At 45.7% G+C, this 8,085-nt stretch overlaps 1 protein-coding gene across 1 annotated transcript in view; it reads right to left on the minus strand.

Moving 5' to 3' along the window:
• PLCL1 (phospholipase C like 1 (inactive)) overlaps positions 1 to 5,073 on the minus strand; it is a 140,988-nt gene extending 135,915 nt beyond the window's left edge. The window contains exon 1 of the mRNA XM_059727223.1: positions 4,936 to 5,073. The gene's annotated coding sequence lies outside the window, so the exon portion shown is untranslated. The remainder of the gene's footprint in view (positions 1 to 4,935) is intronic.
• Between the last annotated feature and the right edge of the window lie 3,012 nt (positions 5,074 to 8,085).

Raw genomic sequence — 8,085 nt, forward strand, 5'->3', positions numbered from 1 at the left:
TATGCTCACAATTTAAAGAGACACGGGCCAACAACTGAAAGGACAAAATACTTAATCTTCCCCCCTACCCCCGGCTTACTAGACTTGATACGCAAAAACTTGTAATGGAAAGGAAACAGTATGATCCCAAACGGGATGACACCAGAGGAGTTCAGACCAATCGTTTCCATATTTGTATTTGTGCTCTGCACCTTCTGCCGAAAATTCCATTTGCTTTCTAATTCAATTCTTTAATCCTATCCAATGTGTGAAAATCCCTTAAACTATGATTTGATTTACCTCCTTACTAATATTCCCTGTCTTTCAATTTGCAGTTATTCAATCACTTCCAGTGACCGCTCATGCTGTTCCTCCTGTCTTCCTGAAACTTATGCATCTGTTCTTGTCTGCTTTATCTCCCGAGTTCAACACAGCTATGCAGCACCAGCAGACCCTTCCCCGCTCTCCCACCCACCCACATTCACTAATACTAAAGAAAATACCAAACTATGTTATTCAGTCTTTAACTCAATTGCCAGCATTGCCAACCAAAACATCATCGTACCCATCAAAATCACTTCCTTGTCCTTTTACCTGCTGAGCTCTGTTGTAGCCTGATGATTTGTAGTCTGTATTCTCATATTTGTTATTTTTAGGACCTCCGTGTTTGGTACCTAATGCCACCAGTGAAATTTCATGATCTTTCTTGAGGCAACTTAAGTGTACATGGCCAAGTTTCCTAATGTGGCAGCTCTAAGTGGTCCAATTCTCACACTCAAAAATAAAAAAGGGGTAACTGTTGCCATGTAGACCTTGAATTTTGTTGTCAATGTAATGCCCTCACCATAACTTTCCAAAAGCCCTGTTGGCTTTGAGCAGTGCACTTTACTTCATCAACTAGGACCACCTATTGTGACAGGGTACTCCCTGGGTGTACAAGCTTGTTCACCACGGACAATGGGTATCCATCAGTAGTGATCTTAGGTGGCACAGAGTTTTCCAGGATCAGGCTAGGTATGATGCCTTCAGTCTTTTTTTCAGATTAATAGCAAGATAAATATTCTTATAAGCACCTGAAAAAATGGTTCCTGACTACTTGGAGAGCTGCCTCTGTGGCTGCATCTAGACAAGCGCGGACGTGACACAGACCCATCTGTGGCACCACACACCACACATTCAGGCATTCTCCATGCTGCTACCATGTAGCGCAGGGGAGGAGGGGGTTTGACCCCGGGAGATATGCAGTGCATGCTGCCCAAAACCAGAAGCCATGCTCCGGCTGCCAGCCAGGCTCCCAGTTGCAGGAGTGCTGCAGTTCCAGCTTTCCCAGACCCCAGAACCCCAGGTAAGGCTGCTGGGACCAGCACAATTGCTGGCCCCAGCTTCTCCTACCCCACCCAGGGTAACCTGCTGTGCACCAGAGCACACATGGCACAGGCATTCCCTAGGGACATGTAGCAGCTGTACAAAGAGTGCCATTTCTACTTGTCCCCAGGGAACCAAATATTCACGCTCATCTGGGCATGGCCCATGTAGACAAGAAGGGTACAAGACCTCCCAGACTAATTCCTCAGAAGTCTTAGTTTTGGACTGTGGGCAGCAATTGTACAAATCAAACATCCATCCTAACACATTACTAACCTAGTGAAAAGAGCTTTAAATTAGGTTGGCCAGGGGATGGAGAACAAAGTCCTGAGGTAAGTAGGGGAGCAGGGGACCTGGCGGAAGCAGAAGCAAGAGGGGGCAACAAGGGAGGCCTCATTCTTCCTGAGAAAGTAGGGCAATTGGCTAATCACGTCAGGTGTGTGTACACAAATGCACAGAGCCTGGGAAACAAGCAGGAAGAAATGGAAGCCCTCACACAGTCAAGGAACTATGATGTGACTGAAATAACAGACTTGGTGGGATAGCTCACATGACTGGAGTAATGTCATGGATGGGTACAAACTGCTCAGGAAGGACAGGCAAGGGACAAGAGGAAGAGGAGTTGCGCTATATGTAAAGAGCTGTATGATTGCTCAGAGCTCAGTATGAAACTGGAAACAGGCCTGTTGAAAGTCTCTGGGTTAAGGTTAGAGAAGACAGCAAAAAGGGTGAGGTTGTGGTGGGGGTCTGCTAAAGACCACTCGACCAGGAGGATGAGGTAGATGAGGCTTTCTTTATACAACTAGCGGAAGTTTCCCGACCACAGGCACTGGTTCTCATGGGGGACTTTAATCACCCTGACTTCTGCTGGGAGAGTAATACAGCAGTGCACAGGAAATCCAGCAAGTTTTTGGAGAGCATTGGAGACAACTTTCTAGTGCAAGTGGTGGAAAGGCCAACTAGGGGCCATGCTCTTCTTCAACTGCTGCTCACAAACAGGAAAGAATTACGCAAGGGGTTGGGCTAGATGACCTCCTGAGGTCCCTTCTAACCCTAATTTTCTATGATATACCTCCTTTGTCCGAGTTCCCAAAGGAACATGCAAGTAAAAGAGCAAATGAGGTTCTAAAAGTAGGCATTGCTTGACTTCATTAGAGACAGGAAAAGGGTTGGGCACATCACCACCTTGAAGAATTCTTCCCATTATGCTGTCACAGAACAGACTGATATCTGGATAACATTTAGGGGAAACATACTTTGCCTTCTGATTTCCAAAGGCTCTCTCTGTTACTTGCACAGGAGATGGTTGAGGATCTACATCTAATCACAGATGGCTACAGCAACAATACTGCATACAGAGGTGCTTACCCAGTGTTGTACTGCTTCACTGCCACATCACCTGCCCACCGCTGCGTGCCCCACTACAGCAGTGTGGGGGAGGGATGGATTAAAGAAGACTATCCAATAATGAGATTCTATACATGGAAAATTATAATGCATTTATACATTTTCTATGCATAAAATCTAATTACTTGGGGACTCAGCTTAAATTCAGGGCCATCTTATATTTGGGTAAATGTGGTATTAGGTATTACCATCAGTAGGTATTAAACATAATACAGAGTGGCAACCTCCAATTTAGGACTTCTTAGACCTCTAAAAGTCGGCAGTTGTAAAGGAAAAGGGCAGGGGACAGCCCAGTCAGGATAAACTGCATAAATACTCTCTTCCTTAGCATCTGGTCCATGCTGCTCTTGAGACAGAATATTGGTCTAAATTAACCTGTTGTCTGACCCAGTATGGTATTTTTTATATTCTTTTTCCTTCCAGCCCAAGGAGAATTAGTCAGCAAAGATAAAGCTTGAAGTTTATTTTCTTATACCCAAGACTGCATTATGTCTATGAAGCTCCTTCTCAGGTGTGCCAGCACAGTTGTAGGCAGTGGAGACTCACTGCCTAGGCACCAGTACAATGGATTCAGGGCTTTCACACAGAATGAAATTCCTAGGTTTGGAGTTAGGCAGCAAGCATTTTCTGCAGAGAAGCTGGAAAAGTCAATCCACCCAATAATTTGCAGGGCAACATCTCTGTAATGGAAACCTCTGACCCTTCCCCTAGACCCTTAAGTAAGTGGTGATGCTCTAGGTCAGAGTTATTATGAAAGCAGCAGCATTTGACCATTTAAGCAGGTGTGACTACCATCAGCCTGCGCTAAATTCCATTCATTTACTCTCTCCGGCTGCCAGAATGGATTTTGGGCACAATTTTCAAAAACAGAAACCTAAAGTTGGGTTGGCCAGTTATTAAATCTCAATCCTCAACAGCTCTCACTAACTTTAGCCTCAGTCCTTTTCGAGGTTCTGAATACTATGGTCCCAATCTAGCACTGCTTTGACTGTTTAACTTTAAATGTGTGAGCAACTCTGTTGATGTACTATCAGGGCACTCAAGCACTTAAAATAAGGTATAGACTTAAGTCTTGTACTGAACTAGGCCTTTGTATAGCTTTTAGGTGCTCAACGTTTTGAAAATAAGATGATTTAGATGTCTAACTGTATATTAGGCTCCTTTTTTTAAAGTCTTACTTTCTAATAAAAAGTTATTGCTTAATGAAATATTTCATATAAACAAGTAAAGGGAAAAAATCTTATTTCCGCCTTTGAAATGAAAGGTAATGTTTAAGTCCCTCTTCACCCCAACTTTCATCCCACTGTCACCCATAACGTACGCACAATAAGACTGGGAGCCACATTCTATCCCAAATTACCTTGGTATAGATTCCAACTGGCTCTCTGAATGTAATAGTCATTTTTTCATACATTCTGAGAACAGAATAAAATTGTTTGTGAAAATCATAAACTGGATAGAAGGGGAAGAAAGTGGGGAATTCCTGAAATACTGACAGTTCTTCTCCATTTATGGTTAATAACATGCAAAATGATCTTCACTTGTTTAATTAGTTGCAACCCTAAGAACTTAATCCTACTACATTCGCTGATAAGCAGCTAACACTCAGCCAATAAAAGGAAAGAGCAGGGACAGAAAAGGAAATGAAATCAAATTGAAGCAAATGCTTCTATTGCCTCTCCCTGGAATTTTTGAGAACTGGGAGAATCACATATGATGGGCAGTTATTTGTCTTTTTTAAACAAATCAGTTCCTTTCAAAGAACTTTTATATTTTGTAAAGCAATTACACTGCATCCAATACAGGCATACATAGATTTTTTATTCAAATTAAGACATTTCATATCTATTTTCATCCTCTCAAAACTGACTTTCAATTCTTACTGCAAAGTGCAAGCCAGAAAAATTAACAAGAGAATGACAAAAAATGATGGCACAAGGCAGAAAATTTAATTGCATGCCTGTTTGAAAGCTGTTTCTTACACCACCACTCTTTGAGTTGATCTAATAAAAGATATCACCTCTACCCAAAGAGTTGCGTTTGCGTATGCCCTTAGACCAACAGGGCTACAACCAACATCTCTGAAAAATAGAAGATATTGTGTTTTGTTTTTTGAAATGGAAACTTCACAACATGAAGAAGAAAGAAGCCAAATTCAACATGCTATCTGAAACCCTCAAATACCTTGACTGCTACGTCAAATTTTCGTAATCTCTGATTTCTCCTTTGCCAGATGAAGCTTCTTCTCTACCTGTGAGAGCTCTTGCCATCTTTGATTTCTTCTTTTCCTGACGAACTGTGCGAGCCCAAAAGCTTGCAAGGAAAAATAATTTTTGCAACTATTTAGTTGGTCTAATAAAAGATATCACCTCTACCCAACGAGTTTTGTCTGCCTATGCCTTTACACCAACACAGTTATAATCAATATCCCTTATACCGCCATGATATTACATTTTCACATAGCTCTTTCCTCTCCAACTCACAGGGCTGTCCCTAGTAGGGTGTGAATTGGGGTGACCACCCCAGGCCCTGTGTTTTGGGGGGCCCCACAGAGTGGGGTGGAGCGGAGCGGAGCGCCGGCTCCACATCCAGACACTCGCTACCCCACCCCACCCCCATCCCACCGCCGCCAATGGCAGTGGCAGCTTCTCTGGGATGGGGGCCAGAGTGGGGGTGGGACCCCGCATGGGCTGATTTGCCTCCGGTTCTGCACCCTGCTTGGGTTGCCTCTGCCAACCCAAGTAGGTTCTGAAAGATATCAGAGTTTGTCCTGACATATTTCTTAATCTTAGTATGAGATTTAGTCAAATTTTCATGTGAACAACAGTAGTGGACAAGTTGCAATCATTAAATTAAAATGCCAATTGTTGTCGACATGAAACCAAATTCTGCAGTCCTCCTCAGATTGCAGTCATACAGAAATCGAGAGAGAATAATAACCCTTCCATCAAAGGTATAAACCTGAGGTGGTGAACCCCTGGCCCATGGACCAGATCCAGACTATCAGGCCACTATTTGACCCACAAGGCTCCCCCCAGGTCCAAAACTTTTATGGTGAGGGAGCACTGGTAGCATTAATTACCACTCCCCTGCTGCCAATTTTCCAGACCTCAGAGGGGCCCCATGGACCAGACCAAGTGACTCTGCATGCTAGATCAGGCATGCCAGGCTGAGCTGAGGTGGTGCCAGACTTAATCCAGTCCTTGATGTTGAAATTAAGGGAAATTAAATTTTATGTTGATAATTCAATCTGATGTTGAAATTAAGAGCCCTTTTTAATTATTCCCTCAGGGGTATGTGCTTGAAGCAGTGCTTTTCAACCAATGATTTGGATGGGGGAGTGAAAAGCTCTCTGGCCAAGTTCACGGACAACACCAAGTTATGGGGCAGTGTGGTCACATCCGAAGATAGGTTGCAGATACAGGCAGATCTGGACAGGCTCGAGAGTTGGGAAGACTGGAACCAGATGACGTTTAACACTTTCATGTGTAAGGTGCTCCATCTTGGGGCTAACAACCCTCAACATACATACAGGCTCAGTGGTGACAGCTTGACTTGCACCACAGCCAAAAGGGACCTAGGGTTAATGATAGACCATCACATGAATATAAGCCACCAGTGCAAGGCAGGGCAAATAGCACACTGGAGTGCATCAACCGATACATCTCATGTAAAACTAAGTGATACTCCCACTGTACTCAGCCCTGGTGAGACTGCCGTTGGAGAACTGCATCCAGTTCTGGGTGCCACATTTCAATAAGTATGTGGAAAAACTTGAGAGGCTCCAGAAAGAGCCACCCATATGATAAGGGACTTGCAAGGCAAGCCATACGATGAAAGGCTGAGGGACCTGGGCCTCTTCAGCCTAAAGAAGAGAAGGTTGAGAGGGGACTTGATAGCAGCTTACTGCTGTATCAGAAGGGTGCATCTGGAGCTCGGTGAACAACTGTTCACTAGGGCACCCCCAGGGAACATCAGGACCAATGGATACAAACTCCTGGAAGGCCACTTCACGCTTAATACCAGGACTCCTTCACAGTCAAGGTGTCCAGACTGTGGAATAAACTCCCTCCAGAGGTGGTGCAGTCACCTACCCTGGAGGGTTTCAAGAGGAGACTGGACAGTCACCTTACTAGGGTCACTTAACCCCAGTTATTTTCCTTCCTAGAGTGGGGGAGGGGGGAGGGCTGGACCCAATGATCTGCATGGTCCCTTCCAGCCCCTAACAATCTATGAATCTATGAATCAGGCCCTCAGCGCCCACCAACAAATTGTACCCTGCCCAGCCCTTCCACCCACAAAAGTAGAAGTGAGGCACCCATGTACACAGCAGCCCCCAACATACCCCATTGTGCCTCGCTCCTCACACTGGTACATAACGGAAGGGAAGCCCCACATGCCAGAGCCAGCTGCCAGCTACCAGCTGCCAGCCCTGGTTGGCTCCAGTGTGTGGGGTTTCCCTCCTGTGCCACACCAGTGCGGGGAGTGCTGGCAATACAGATGGCCCAGCAGGGGAGCTACGCTCCTCGCTGAGATGTGCAGTGCTGACCAGAGCCAGGCACCAGCACCCCAAGCACCCCCTCCTATTGCTGCACTATGAGGGGAGTGTGGGGGGTCCCCACACACCCCCGCCCTCACTCACACCCCACAATTGCCACACACCCACACCTTGGCCCCACAACCCCCCACATATACACAATCCCCCAACATACCCTATGCCCCCCACATTCCCCCATACCCACACACAATATAAAACACTAAGAATTTATTTTGCATTATTATGCAATCACATCTATATACACTACACAAACACAAATAATTGCCAACCTCAGGTCTAAGAGAATGCCCCCCTCCCAGAGCTGACCTGCCAGAGAGGAGCCCATGGCAAGCGGTGGCAGATGTGGGCTGCCTGCTGTCGTTTCAGGGCTCCCCACCCTGTTACCCTCCCCCCAGGAGCCCCACACTGGCCATGCCACCACAGCAAGGCACCTCCTGCCCACCCAGCAGCACTGAGAGACACAACTCCGCATCTCTGCCACTACCACTACCCCCACTGCTGTCAAGCGGGCAGAGAGCACCTTGCCATGATGGCACAACCGGCATGGGGCTCTCAGGGGGAGAGCAGCAGGGCAGGGAACCACTTTATGAATACTCCTTGAACAAGTGATGACACTTAATCTGGAGTAAGATTCAGTTTGCTCCCGTTCGTTGTTTTGTTCTCTACTGCAAACATGAGGAAAAAGGAATAAACATTTGTTTTGGTAAAATGGATTGCTCTCTGGAACACATACAACAGAGCAGATCTGTTGAGTAAGAAGGGATCGTTTTTGTGTC

Source organism: Alligator mississippiensis, chromosome 4 (assembly GCF_030867095.1).
Source record: "Alligator mississippiensis isolate rAllMis1 chromosome 4, rAllMis1, whole genome shotgun sequence".
Taxonomy (NCBI): Eukaryota; Metazoa; Chordata; order Crocodylia; family Alligatoridae; genus Alligator; species Alligator mississippiensis.